This window comes from Macaca nemestrina, chromosome 2, assembly GCF_043159975.1.
Source record: "Macaca nemestrina isolate mMacNem1 chromosome 2, mMacNem.hap1, whole genome shotgun sequence".
NCBI lineage: Eukaryota > Metazoa > Chordata > Mammalia > Primates > Cercopithecidae > Macaca > Macaca nemestrina.
In genome coordinates this window covers 76,663,028-76,677,446 of record NC_092126.1, presented here as the reverse complement: position 1 = coordinate 76,677,446, position 14,419 = coordinate 76,663,028, and the positions used below count along the sequence as shown (strand labels likewise).

General features: G+C 37.8%; 1 long non-coding RNA gene across 7 annotated transcripts in view; it reads left to right on the top strand.

Annotated features, from left to right (window-relative positions):
* The window catches only part of LOC105466370 (uncharacterized), a 216,731-nt gene that overhangs the window by 161,012 nt on the left and 41,300 nt on the right, over positions 1-14,419 (top strand). Inside the window, exon 7 of one of the 7 annotated variants that reach the window (XR_011619873.1) lies at positions 7,868-10,194. The exons of the other annotated variants lie outside the window; for them this stretch is intronic. This is a non-coding gene — a long non-coding RNA (uncharacterized lncRNA). Of the gene's footprint in view, positions 1-7,867; positions 10,195-14,419 lie in introns of those variants that run through there. 7 annotated transcript variants of the gene reach the window in all.

Sequence of the window (14,419 nt, the reverse complement as noted above, 5' to 3'; positions counted from 1 at the left end):
CTCTGGTCTTTGATGATGGTGATGTACTACTGATGGGGTTTTGGTGTAGGTGTCCTTCCTGTTTGATAGTTTTCCTTCTAACAGTCAGGACCCTCAGCTGTAGGTCTGTTGGAGATTGCTTGAGGTCCACTCCAGACCCTGTTTGCCTGGGTATCAGCAGCAGAGGCTGCAGAAGATAGAATATTGCTGAACAGCGAGTGTACCTGTCTGATTCTTGCTTTAGAAGCTTCCTCTCAGGGGGGTACTCCACCCTGTGGGGTGTGGGGTGTCAGACTGCCCCTAGTGGGGGATGTCTCCCAGTTAGGCTTCTCAGGAGTCAGGGACCCACTTGAGCAGGGAGTCTGTCCCTTCTCAGATCTCAACCTCCGTGTTGGGAGATCCACTGCTCTCTTCAAAGCTGTCAGACAGAGTCGTTTGCGTCTGCAGAGGTTTCTGCTGCGTTTGTTATTGTTTACTGTGCCCTGTCCCCAGAGGTGGAGTCTACAGAGACAGGCAGGTTTCCTTGAGCTGCTGTGAGTTCCACCCAGTTCCATCTTCCCAGCAGCTTTGTTTACCTACTTAAGCCTCAGCAATGGCGGGTGCCCCTCCCCCAGCCTCGCTGCTGCCTTGCTGGTAGATCACAGACTGCTGTGCTAGCAATGAGGGAGGCTCCGTGGGCATGGGACCCTCCTGGCCAGGTTTGGGATATAATCTCCTGGTGTGCCCGTTTGCTTAAAGCACAGTATTGGGGTGGGAGTTACCCGATTTTCCAGGTGTTGTGTGTCTCAGTTCCCCTGGCTAGGAAAAGGGATTCCTTTCCCCCTTGTGCTTCCCAGGTGAGGCGATGCCTTGCCCTGCTTCAGCTCTCACTGGTCGGGCTGCAGCAGCTGACCAGCACCAATTGTCCGTCACTCCTTAGTGAGATGAACCCAGTACCTCAGTTGAAAATGCAGAAATCACCAGTCTTCTGTGTCGCTCGCACTGGGAGTTGGAGACTGGAGCTGTTCCTATTTGGCTATCTTGCTCCGCCCCCAGGACAATTCTAAACACTTGATTTGAAGTCAAAATTTTAAATGCATTAAAAGAACAGAATATGCATACCTCATTTGAACATTCTGAAACTTTAAAATATCTGCTGAAATTTGACTTTTGATGCTAAAACCTTTTTATTTTATTAGAAAGAATGTATTTTAATTATATATTTAAACTAATTGTAGTTAGCATTGCCCAAGCAACGTTAATGATGACCCAAATTTCCTTTTTCTATTTTCATGTAAATTCAGAATATGTATGCCCATTTAAAATAATGAGTTCTGCAGTATTAACAGGAATTTAATACACTCCTTGGCAAATACTGGAAGTCACTAAACTGTTTATATTTTATGAATAATTTTATACTTAATTTTGTCCTTCCAATTATTAGATTAAATATCCTTGGCAAAATTAACAATGAAGGTACTTTTTCAAGAATTCACTCACTGAAAGCAGTAAGAATAATCTGGCTGTATGATACTCTTTTTCTCTTTTTCTTGCCTCACCTAATAATGGTCATGAGATCAAGATGAAACTACCAGAATTCAGTTGATCTAAAAATATATAGAGTCTTGTCAGGTCAGCTGTTAAGAAAATGGGAGTAAAGGAATGCTCAGTCAGAACTGAATAATTAAATTCTGCAATGATCATGAAATGTAGAGGAATAAATCACTGGTCTGAGCAGCAGGCAGTTAGGACTAAGCAGGGGTACAGGGAGTAAAATTGAAAGTGCCATCAATATCAAGAAAGTCACTCAGAAGCATAGTATTCAAGTAGACAGGCAAAACTTCACATTTTAAATAGAGTTTCTAGGTTGGATACATGCAGGAAGTCAGAAATTCACATAAGCAGTTATAGAAGGAAAGACAGAATCACATACAATGACAGCCATTTTTAGGCCTGGAAAGTGAGAGGGGAGATTACAAATGAGAAATCCTAAAAGAATGTAGTAGGGGAACTTGTAGCCAAACACCTAAAACATTTGCTATAATAATTATTACATAATTAAATTATCTAGGAATTTGTGTAATAGGATGGTGGAAGAAAGGATGTAAGAGCAAGGATACATAATTTTATTTAATATAAAACCTAAATCCTGGTCAAGTAAAGCAAGTGAAAGTAAAATAAAAATGAATTTACTACACAGTTATTTAGTTAAAACTATGCCAAATATTTAAAAACACATTTTCAGTCTACTAATATCATCTAGAAGTATAAAAGTGGTACAAGTGTAATTTTTGCTAAAAAAAAAAAAAAAAAAAAATTGGCTGTTTTTACTTACTTGTTGGTAGATTGTCCTTTTTTGTTAAATGTTTAAGCTAAGCCTATTTAATCTATTTTTATTACTGAATAAATGATCTTCTGAACTTGGTGAGTGGCCAAAAAGACACATATGTGTATTTACTATCACTTTAAATGTCTTCTCCATCAAATTACATCTTCATATCCTTTTTAGTAAAACTCTCAAAGCCAGGTTCATAAGAAAGCTAATTAAGCCACTTCATCAACACGTCTATTACTTAGGGCAGTTTCACTTCCAAGTAACACAATATGTGACCATGGCATGAGGACTAAAATTACAGTTTAATATTATATGTTGCTTTGACATCTGGGAAAATTGAGAGGATCTCAAATGGCCTAACTATGAGTTGTCTACCATACTCTGCTCCTGTGGATAAAGTCCCCTAGTCAAACAGCCCTCTTTATCAAATAGGCCAAATGCCGTTCTCATTTATCTCTAGACAGCAGGTTTCAGTTTACTGCCATTTAAATAGTTATTCAAACAAGCCAGTCACATACTCTATGGGAACCACGAATTACCTCAAATCCTTGATACTACAAGCCTTCCTCCAAGAAGCCCTGGTTGTTCACTCTGTTCTTGAGTACACTCTCTGTGGAGCCCTGAATGAAATGAAGTGTCTTTCTCTCTGAACTGTGATTATGTGACTAATAGACTGTTGTCAATATCATCTGTTCAGTGTTGGGTATCAAGTGTTCAGCCATCCTCATAACTCTAGGATGGAAATCCCTCTCATACCAATGGGGTGAAGATGAGGTGATGAAAACAATGACTAATAGTGGCTCAAAGAATAAAATTAAATTCACAAGCAAAAAAACAAGCAGCCCCATTAAAAATTGGGGAAAGGACATGAATAGACAATTTTTTTTTTGTTTTTGTTATTTCCTTGAGATGAAGTTTCACTCTTGTCGCCCAGGGTAGAGTGCAGTGGTGCAATCTCGGCTCACTGCAACCTCGACTTGCTGTGTTCAAGTGATTATCCCGCCTCAGCCTCCCAAGTAGCTGAGATTACAGGCACCCACCAATACTCCCAACTAATTTTTATATTTTAGTAGAGACAGGGTTTCACCATGTTGGTCAGGCTGGTCTGAAACTCCTAACCTCAGGCGATCTGCCCGCCTCAGCCTCCCAAAGTGCTGAGATTACAGGTGTGAGCCACCGTGCCCGGCTGAACAGACACTTTTTAAAAGATAACATACTTGTGGCCAACAAACATGTGAGAAAATGCTCAACATTGCTAATCATCAGAGAAATGAAAAATCAAAACCACAATGACATGCCATCTCACATCAGTCAGAATGGCTATAATTTAAAAGTAAAAAAAAATAACAGATTCTTGTGAGGTTGCAGAGAAAAAGAAACATTTATACACTCCTGTGACTGTAAATTAGTTCAGCTATTGTGGAAAGCACTTTGGCAATTTCTGAAATAATTTAAATCAGAATTACCATTTGATCTAGCAGTCCCACTATTGGGTATACACCCAAAGGAATAAAAATAATTCTACCAAAAACAAACAAACAAACAAACAAACAAAACACATGTGTTACCACTCAACAGATACACCTTGCCTGGCTACGTAGACAGAACCGACTTACCAAGACAGAAGAACTGCAACAGAAAAAATGTTTTTCACATATCAGTGGCTGCCTGAAAGACCAGTTTTATTATTATCCAAATCAGTATTCCCCAAAACTTAGGAAGGCAGGAGTGCAGTGGTATGATCTCAGCTCATTGCAGCCTCCCCATCCCGGGTTCAAGTGACTCTCCCAGCTCAGTCTCCTGAATAGCTGGGATTACAGGTGCCTGCTACCATGCTTGACTAATTTTTTTGTATTTTTACTAGAGACAGGGTTTCACCAGGTTGACCAGACTGGTCTCAAACTCCTGACCTCAGGTGATCCACCTGCCTCAGCCTCCCAAAGTGTTAGAATTGCAGGTGTGAGACACCACACCCAGCCGAGACTTAATATTCTTAAGATATCAATATTGCTCAAAGTGATATATAGTTTCAATTCAAATCCTATTAAATTCCAATTATATTTTTTGTAGAAATAGAAAAAAAATCATTAAATTCATATGGAATCTCAAACAACCCCTAGGAGCTGAGACAATCTTGAAAAAGAAGAACAAAGCTAGAGGACTCACACTTTCTATTTCAAAACTTACTGTAAAATAGTGTAGAACTAGCATAAAGACAGATGTGCAAACCAATGGAATAGAATAGGTATTCCAGAAATAAGCCTTCTCGTATATGGTCATATGAGTTTTGACAAGGGTGCCAAGACCATTTAATGGAAGAAAGACCATCTTTACAACAAATGCTACCAGGAAAACTGGATTCTCACTTTCAAAGGAATAAAACTGGATCCTTACCTAGAACCAGATACAAAAATTAACTCAAAATATATCAAAGATGTAAATGTAAGACCAAAACATACACAACTCTTAGGTAATAACATAGGACAAAAACTTCACAATATTAGATTTGGAAATGAGTTAACATATATGACACGAAAAGACACAGGCAACAAAAGAAAAATTAGACAAATTGGAATTTATAACTTTTTAAAAATGTTTATCAAAAGACACTACCAACATAATAAAAAGGCAACCAGCAAAATGACAGAAAATATTTGTGAATTCTATATCTATAAGGTATTAATATTCAGAATTTGAAGATAACTCGTAAAATTCAACAAGAAAACAAATAACTCACTTAAAAATGGGCAAATAACTTGAATAGACATTTCTCCAAAGAAGGTATACAAACATCCAGGATGTACATGACAAAATGCTCAAGATCACTAATCATGTTGCGAATCAAAACTACAATCAGATACTACCTCACACTTATTAGAATGACTACTACCATGAAGCCAGAAACTAGCAAATATCAGCAAGGATATAAGGAAAGTGGAACTTGTGTGTGTGGGCACTGTTGGTGGCAATGTAAAATGGTTCAGCCACTGTGGAAAACAGTATGGCAGTTCCTAAAACATATTAAAAGTAGAATTACTATATCACATAGCAATTCTACTTCTGGCTATACCCCAACCCCCAAAATTGAAAGCAGTGCCTTGAAGTTATACTTGTATACCCACGTTCATATAATTTCACAATAGTTAAAATGTGAATGCAACCCAAGTGTCCATTGACAGATGAGTGGATGAGCAAACTGTGGTATATACATGCATAGAATATTATTCAGCCTTAAAAAGGAAAGAAATTCTGACATATGCTACAATGTGGATGAACTTTGAGGATATTATGCTAAGTGAAATAAGTCAAACACAAAAATATCAATACTGTATGATTCCACTTAGAGGTTCTCAGCATAACCAAAATCATAGAGCCAGAATGCTGACTGCCAGAGGCTGGAAAGAGTGGAGAATGGGGAATTATTGTTTTATGAGTCTAGAGTTTTAGTTTTACAAGATAAAAAGAGTTATAGATATGGATGGTAGTGAGGGTTGCACGACATTATGAATGTATTTAATGCCACTGAGCTTAAAAGTGGTTAAGATGGCAGAAGTTGTGCTGCGTTTATTCACCACGATAAAAAAAAAAAATAGTTATTTCACATGAGAAACAGACAGTAGTCTTTTCATGGTTGTTTCAACATCTCAACCTGATTAAGGATGTAAGCTCTTCCAACATTTCCAAGCATTCACTTGACTATGTATGGACTTGCATTTAATATCTTTGCTGATTTTAATAGAATACATTTTATATCTGGGCTTGTTTTTTTCCTCATTGCTGCTCTTGGCGTTACAATGTTCTCACACAATTGCATTTCGTTATAAAATGCAAATGGTCCAGACAGGAAAGGAAGGGTGGTGTTCTCACCCCTTTCTTTTCCTCAGAAAGGAAAATTTGTCTTAGAATCTATCACTGTCTCTACCCTGGGAAGTCAGAGAAATGACGTTTTATGACTATTAGCAGGTAATAAATAAGACCTACCATAACTTAATTGCCCCAAATTCTATATTCTTCTATGAACTGTATGAATTTGACAAACCACTCAAAATATATACCAACGTTACCATTCTGTTAAAAAATTCCACTAAAAGATTTTCATATTCATGAGTTACTTTGTGTTTAATACATCATTTCTAAAATAAATTTATCTAGCATTGCCTTCTCAATGTATGAAGAATATTTCAATTTTTGTTTTTATGTTTTTAAAATAGAAAAAGCTATAAAATACTTATTATATTTAAGATTAAATTGTATTATATTCTATATTAAAATTTAAGTTATTTTCATAATGCATTTTTTCTCATTAATATAATCTAATCCTTTGTTTAATATTAACCAGTTTATATTTTTGCTTGACATCTTATTTTTTATTTACTAGGTTCCATACCAGATTGGTAAACAGAAGTGTATATAACTTTTGGCAAAATAGCATCTCCAAGCAATATAATTTATTTTTATACATAGGTGTATACATTTTTTTCTAACTTTATTTATTCTAAAAAATTTACTATTCTTTAAAATAGAATTAATTCAGAAACAGATTAAATCACCACAGATAAGTCAGAATTGATTATAGCTTGCATTTATGCAGTAGATATTATATACTAGATCTGTACCTATGTTGTATTATTTAATAGATCAAATACATGCAAAGCCAAGAGAATTGAGTGCATAGTACTCACTTGCTAAATGTGAAGTACTATAATAATAGAGATAGGGTGTTTATTTAATCAACATACAAATCCTATGAGTTAGGTTTACTTTTCCTCATTTTTTAAACTAGAAAGCATAAGCACAGAGAATGTAATATTTTTCACATTCAAACACTGGTAAATTAAAGTCAATATTCAAACTCAGGCCTATAAGATTCCAAATGGTTTTATCTTTCTTTGCAATTAGGGGAAGAAAAATTGTATTCTATGATATCATCATGCAGAAAGATCTGTTGGGAAATCAAATGAGCCTTACCCTGGAATGTAAAACATACAAACTGAAAATTCTAGGAAAAAAAAAGTAACTTTCAGCTTCTACAAAAATATATATCCCCTTCAACCTTACTCTTTACATGAAGAATTCCAAGAAATATTCCACTTTCAAGAAATGACAAATACTTTCCCTTTGATCATTTTCTTCCCACTCCCACATCGCCTTCTCAAGGATATATAACTGATGTATAACTGTTTTTTGTTGTTGTTGTTTGTTTGTTTGTTTTTTACAAGCCTCCCTCCACATGGCGCTATGTCAGAATCATGGGGAATTGAACTGTGATGGATAATCTCACCAGTCATGCTAACGAGAGAGAGTTCCTTTTTGGAATTTAAATTGGGACTAATCTTTCTCTTTCTTTCGCTCTCCTTCCTTCCTTCCTTCCTTCCTTCCTTCCTTCCTTCCTTCCTTCCTTCCTTCCTTCCTTCCTTCTTTCCTTCCTTCCTTCCTTCCTTCCTTCCTTCCTTCCTTCCTTCCTTCCTTCCTTCCTTCATTCCTTCCTTCTTTCCTTCCGTCCCTTCTTCCTTCCCTTCTTTCCCTCCTTCCCTCCTTCTCTCTCTCTCTCTTTCTTTCTTTGACGGAGTCTAGCTACGTCCCCCAGGCTGGAGTGTGCAGTGGCGTGATCTCTACTCACTGCAAGCTCCACCTCCCAGGTTCAAGCCATTCTCCTGCCTCAGACTCCTGAGTAGCTGAGACTACAGGCGCCTGTCAACATACCTGGCTAATTTTTTTGTAGTTTTAGTAGAGACGGGGTTTCATTGTGTTAGCCAGGATGGTCTCGATCTGACTTCGTGATCCACCCGCCTTGGCCTCCCAAAGTGCTGGGATTACAACTGGAGCCTAATGTTTCTAATCACTCCCCAAAGACTGAACAACAAAGTCATGTAGAAGAAATGCTGGGTCTGAAATAGAGAACATAGATGCAGATAAGACAAAAGAGGCAGAAAAAGAAATCTAGTAATTTCAGATAAAGAGGAATACTGAGAATCAGAGACAGTGAGAGAGAAAAAGATCTAGATTAAGAGTGAGGAAAAAAAGAGCAATATCCTTGATTCCTCATGGATTGCTAGTTTCTGGAGTCAGACTTTTCAAAAGCCTCATTGCAATTAAGACATCAGGTCTCATGAGATACATTCATATCATTCCAATGAACTACCTTTTTGACTTTAATCTTTCTTTATTATCTTCTTGTAGTTAAAGGAGCTCCACTTGAGAAAACAGAAATACAGTACAAACTGACTTAAGTTGTGCAAAATTCAAATGAATGAGTTTCCTATTTTTGGAAATATACATATATTTATGCTTATAAATATATGTGCTGCATTTTTTTCATAAATTATACTAGATATAATTTGTGAAAATTCTGCTCAACATGCTTATTTTACATTTCCCAATTGACATGGAAAAACATTTATGTACAGTCAGTTTATTCACATGTAATCTCGTAATTATAACACTTTAATATGAAATCTGAAATAAATTACAAAAAGCAATTTTCACATAATTGGAAAAGTGCTTATGCATATTTATTACTCTGGGTTGTACAAAAATTATTCTTTTCACATTTCTGCACTTCTTGGAAACTATGAAATTTAAAAGATGAAAAGAAAAACACTGAGCATGCCAAATGTGTAGTGGTGCTATAAACACTTTCTCCTTTATTTCTAACACTTCATTTTCAATCTATTTCTAGAGAAGCAATAAACTGACACATATAATATTCCAATACATTTTACTCACTGAAATGTTGGCATGTTTGACACTCAATTGTGTCAATTTATCACAAGCATCCAGATTTTAGAACATATCACTGACAGATGATTTTCAGTAAGCAGTCTACTTACAGAAATGGTGTTAGTTTAACAGGATAAAATAAGTTGAGGGAGCAGACTTGGGTTTTTGAAATATTTCCAGGTTCATTTTAAGAAATCTACAGTTATTTAATCCTTTAGTTTCTGACAAATAGTGGAAAATTTGAAGACTATATGAAAAAAATGAGGACATAAGATCAAGTTATCATACTATTAAAAAAACTTATCTACTGGAGGAATAAGATTTCAATAAATATAAAAGAAATAATGTTTTGTGTTGAAAAAATTATCAATCAGTTTTTTAAAATAATATGATACTCAATTGACCATTTATTCCAACAAGATAGAGAATATCTCACTGATCACAACTTTCTTTCTCTGCAGAATCATTGTCTACTGCTGTCAGTCTTAAACTTCACAGTTTAGCTATGCAGAACTCCTCTGAATTCTCTACACATACAGCATACTGTTTCAGACCTGTACTTGTGCTCATATTAATCTCATTGTCAAGACTTTCATAAAAAAGCCTGTCTTTAAACAAATCACCCGACCTTGCCTAACATGTTAGGCAAGAAATTTTTTCTCTATTGTCCCATGATACTCCACTCCAAGTTTTGCCACTTTAAATAACATATTATACAAACGTTTTTATGTTTCAATTTCTCCTAAATGTCTTGTATGTCTTTAAATATATAAGCTATTTCTGCCCATTTTTGTAATCCCCTGCAAATAAATTACATCCTCACTTTGCTGCTGCATTCCTGGTAGAGGTAACAGCCTCTACCACATCAGAGTCTGTTCCCAGCTGGAGGATATGAAAGAAGGGCTGCTTTCTTGTTGCCTTCTCCTGGTAGTAATCCTGCTAGAGGGACTCTTTTCTCTAGAGCTTTCTTTCCACATCACAAGATCTCTAAGAATGACTAACTTAAGTGCACTCTAACTTCTGAATTGCAACTCAGTTGCCCTCCTCCCAGAATACCAAAGAAACCACCATAGTTATTGGTCACTGTCATTGTTTTTGCAATAAAATTTACTGATGACTTTAACGATGTGAGGTTTTCAGTTATGAATATTAATGTTTCTTTAAACAGTCAGCTTTCCCTTTGCCAACAAAACACACTACTCCATTTTTATAATCTAACATTGGCAGAAGAGGCAAGAAGGCAAGAGATTCCTCTACCTACTGAGCCAGTATTGAAAGATATTCAAAGCATTTATGAGGTTCTTCCTCTCCAGAAAAGAGATGTCAGCGTTGTCACCACTAGCTAGCAGAGTGCATTATCCACGCATTACTGTCATCCACGCATCACTTGTAGCTCAAAAATTTCACGTTAAGCTCCTATTCAAAAATAGTTGAGGGTCTTGACTCTCTAACATTTTCCCAATTGACAACTATTACAACTTATATAAGAAATCAGATGCATCTTGAGTATTCATTGCCAAGTAGTACAAGATGGAGAAAAAAGAATGGAGTTAGCACACACACACGCACGCACAAAATACAACTTCCTCTTTTCCTCTTGGCCATTTACCTAAATAATGCACTGCTGGAACTACCAGTTTAGCTAGATTAAATGTTTAGTTAGGCGGTCTCCTGGAGGATCAACAAGCATCACACTCTAGCACATCATAGCCATCATAGAGAGAGGAATCCAGTCTCTCTTTCCAGTGAGTTCCCCACCCCTGACTCTTCACCAGGCAGGGTGCCTGGCTTGGAACCACAGAGCAACCACCCCACTGGTGGTGAGCATACTCACTGGTAGTGGCTCCGTGTTTCTCTAGGGAGGGGAATTCCCAGACATAACCAACAGCCCCTCTGCCACTACCACAGCAATGGTTTTCCCCTTGTTGCCCTCGGTCTGGGAAAGAAACAAAGAGCCCAAGGGCTTCACCCAAGCTTCCAGCATATCACAGTTACCACAGAAAGAGGAACTCAGTATCTCATCCCTACATGCCTTTGATCCTTTACTCTCTAACAAACAGAGGCTGCAGCTTAGGCCAGCAGAGAAGCTGCCCCATCCCCTGACTGAACATTCCCAGTAGCAGTGGCTCTGCGTTTCTCTGAGGTGCAGGTCCCAGAGGCAACTGAAAGCCAATCTGCCACTGTTCCTGTAGTGGTACTGCCATTTCTGCCCTCAGGCTGAGGAAGGAGCAAAGACCCTAAGTGCTTTAACCATACCTCCAACAAGCTCTAGTAACCCTGAAGAAAAGACGCCTGTCTGTCTCCCCAAGTCCCACACACGCCTGCTATTTGTTGCAAGGCAAGGCCCCACTTACTTGGGCTCACAGCACAACTGCCCCATCCTGGGCCAATCACACTGATTGATAGCAGCTCTGTATCTTTCTGAGGTGGAGCTCCAAGAGACAAGTGAAAAACCCTTTGTCACAACCACTGCTAAGTTTCCTTCCCCTGATTCCTCCAAGATGGGAAGGGATATAAAGCTTGAGATTGCTCCAGAGCTGTGGTGTGCAGCTTGGGAGTGCCAAGCCAGGATTTTCAGCCAGCAATCAAGAGGGGGAGGAGCCCAAGCTTTCAGAGCACTAAGAGGGGCACAGACACAACTGTGAAGGGCCACATAACTGAGTAACAGCCTACCTACTGGAAATTATGCTTAAGCGCCACCTACTGGATTACAGCCCAAAACATCAACACCAAAAATACTCTGCTAATATACTTCCCTGTGAAACCCAAGACAAAAATTTCACTGCAAATAAAGACCCTGAACAAAGGCTTAGCCCTCTAAGAAATCTACTGACTGTACTCAATTTTCACCATAGTTAAAGGAACACCAACCCACACTGAGAAAGAAAAAGCACAAGAACTCTTACAACTCAAAAAGGCATAGTGGCTTCTTTGTTCCAAATGAACACACTAGAGGTTCTTTACCAGGCTGAAATGGCTGAAATGACAAAGATCATCAAGATTCAGGAGAATGTTGAAACACAATCCAAGGAAGCTAAGAATTACAATAAAATGATACAGGAAGTGACAAATAAAATAAACAGTTTTAAAAAGAACAAACTGACCTGATAGAGCTGAAAAACACACTCCAAGAATTGCATAATGTGAGTATTAACAGCAGAACAGATTGAGACAAGGAAAGAATCACAGAGCTCAAAGGCTGGCTCTCTAAAATAACCCAGTCAGACAAGATTGAAGAAAATAAATAAATAAAAAGAATTAACAAAATCTCCAAGAGATAAGGGATTATGCAAAGAGAACAAATCTACAACTCATTGGTTTATGTGAAGGAGACAGGGAGGAAGCAAGCAACTTGGAAAACATATTTCAGGTTATTGTTCATGAAAGCTTTCTCAATTTCACTAGAGAGGCCAATATTCAAATTCAGGAAATGCAGAGAACTCCTGCACACTATTATATAAGAAGACCATTCCTAAGACACATAATCATCAAATTCTTCAAGGTCAAATGAAAGAAAAAAAATGTTAAAGGCAGCTAAAGAGAAGGGATAAGTCACCTACTAAGGAAACTCCATCAACCTAACACTGGAATTTTCGGCAGAAACTCTACAAGCCAGAAGAGATTGGGTGCCTATATTCAACATTCTTAAAGAAAAATTTTCAAACAAGAATTTTATTGCAGCCAAACTGAGCTTCATAAGTGGAGAAAGAAGATTCTTCTCAGACAAGCAAGTGCTGAGGGAATTTATTGCCATCAGATTTGCCTTAAAAGAGGTGTATTTTGCTAAACACAAAGAGAAAAGATTATCATCAGCCACTACGAAAACACATTAAAGTACACAGATCAGTAATACTATAAATCAACCACATAAACCAGTTGGTGTATAATAACTAGCTTAGAACACAATGAAAGGATCAAGTCCACAAATATCAGCACTAACCTTAAATGTAAATAGGCTAAATTCCCCAATTAAAAGACACAGAGTGACAAGCTAGATAATGAAGCAAGACCCAATTGTATGCTATCTTCCAGAGACCCATCTTCCATGAAATAACATGCATAGTCTGAAAATAAATTGATGGAAATAATCTATCAAACAAATGGAAAACAGAGCAAATCAGAGGTTATAATCCTAATTTCAGACCAAACAGACTTTAAACAAAAAAAGATTTAAAAAAAAAAAGAAAAGAAAGAAAGAAAGAAAGGCATGACATAATGTTTGTATTAGTCTATTCTCACGTTGCTATAAAGAACTACTTGAGACTGGGACATTTATAAAGAAAATAAGTTTAATTTATTCACAGTTCGATAACCTGCACAGGAGACTGGGAAGGCCTCAGGAAAATTACTATCATAATGGAAGGTGATGGGGAAGCAAGAGCATATTCACATGGCACTAGGAGAGATAAACAGTGAAAAGGAAAGAGCCAAATACTTTAAAACCATCATATGTCAAAATAACTCCTCATTATAATGAGAATAGCAGGGAGAAATCTGCCTCCATGATCCAGTCACCTCCCACTATATCCCTCTCCTGACATTGGGAATTATAATTCAACATGAAATTTGTGTGAGGACACAGAGGAAAACCATATTATTGTGCTCCTGGTCCCTTCCAAATCTCATATCCTTCTCACATTTCAAAACACAATCATGCCTTTCAACAGTTCCACAAAGTCTTAACTTATTCCAGGGTTAACTCAAAAGTCCAAGCCCAAGTCTCATCTGAGACATGGCAGGTCCCTTCCACCTATGAGCATGTAAAATTAAAAAAAAAAAACAAAAAAACAAGTTAGTTACTTCCACGATACAATGGGAGTACAGGAATTGGGTAAATCCTCCCATTCCAAATGAAAAAAAAAAAAAAAAAAGTCGAAAACAAAGGGGCTTCAGGCCCCATGCGAGTCTTGAAACTAGGCAGTCATTAAATCTAAAATTCCAAAATAATCCCTTTTGACTCCCTGTCTCACATCCAGGGCATGCTGATTCAATAAATGGGCTCTCACAGCCTTGGGTAGCTCCAATCCTGCAGCTCTGCAGGGTACAGCTCGTGGAGCTGCTTTCATGGGCTACCATTGAGTTCCTGCGACTTTTCAAGGTTCGTGGTGCAAGCTGTTGGTGGCTCCACTATTCTGGGATCTGGAGGATGATGGCCCTCTTCTCACAGCTGCACTAGGCAGTGCTCCAGTGGAGACTCTGTGTGGGAGTTCCAACCCCACATTTCCCCTCTGCACTATCCTAGAAGAAGTTCTCCATGAGGGCTCCAATTCTGCAGCAGATTTCTGCAGCAGACTTCCGCATGGACATCCAGGCATTCCATACATCCTCTGAAATCTAGGCAGAGGCCCTCATACGTCAACTCTTGCCTTCTGTGAACCTGCAGGTCCAATAACAAGTGGAAGCCAC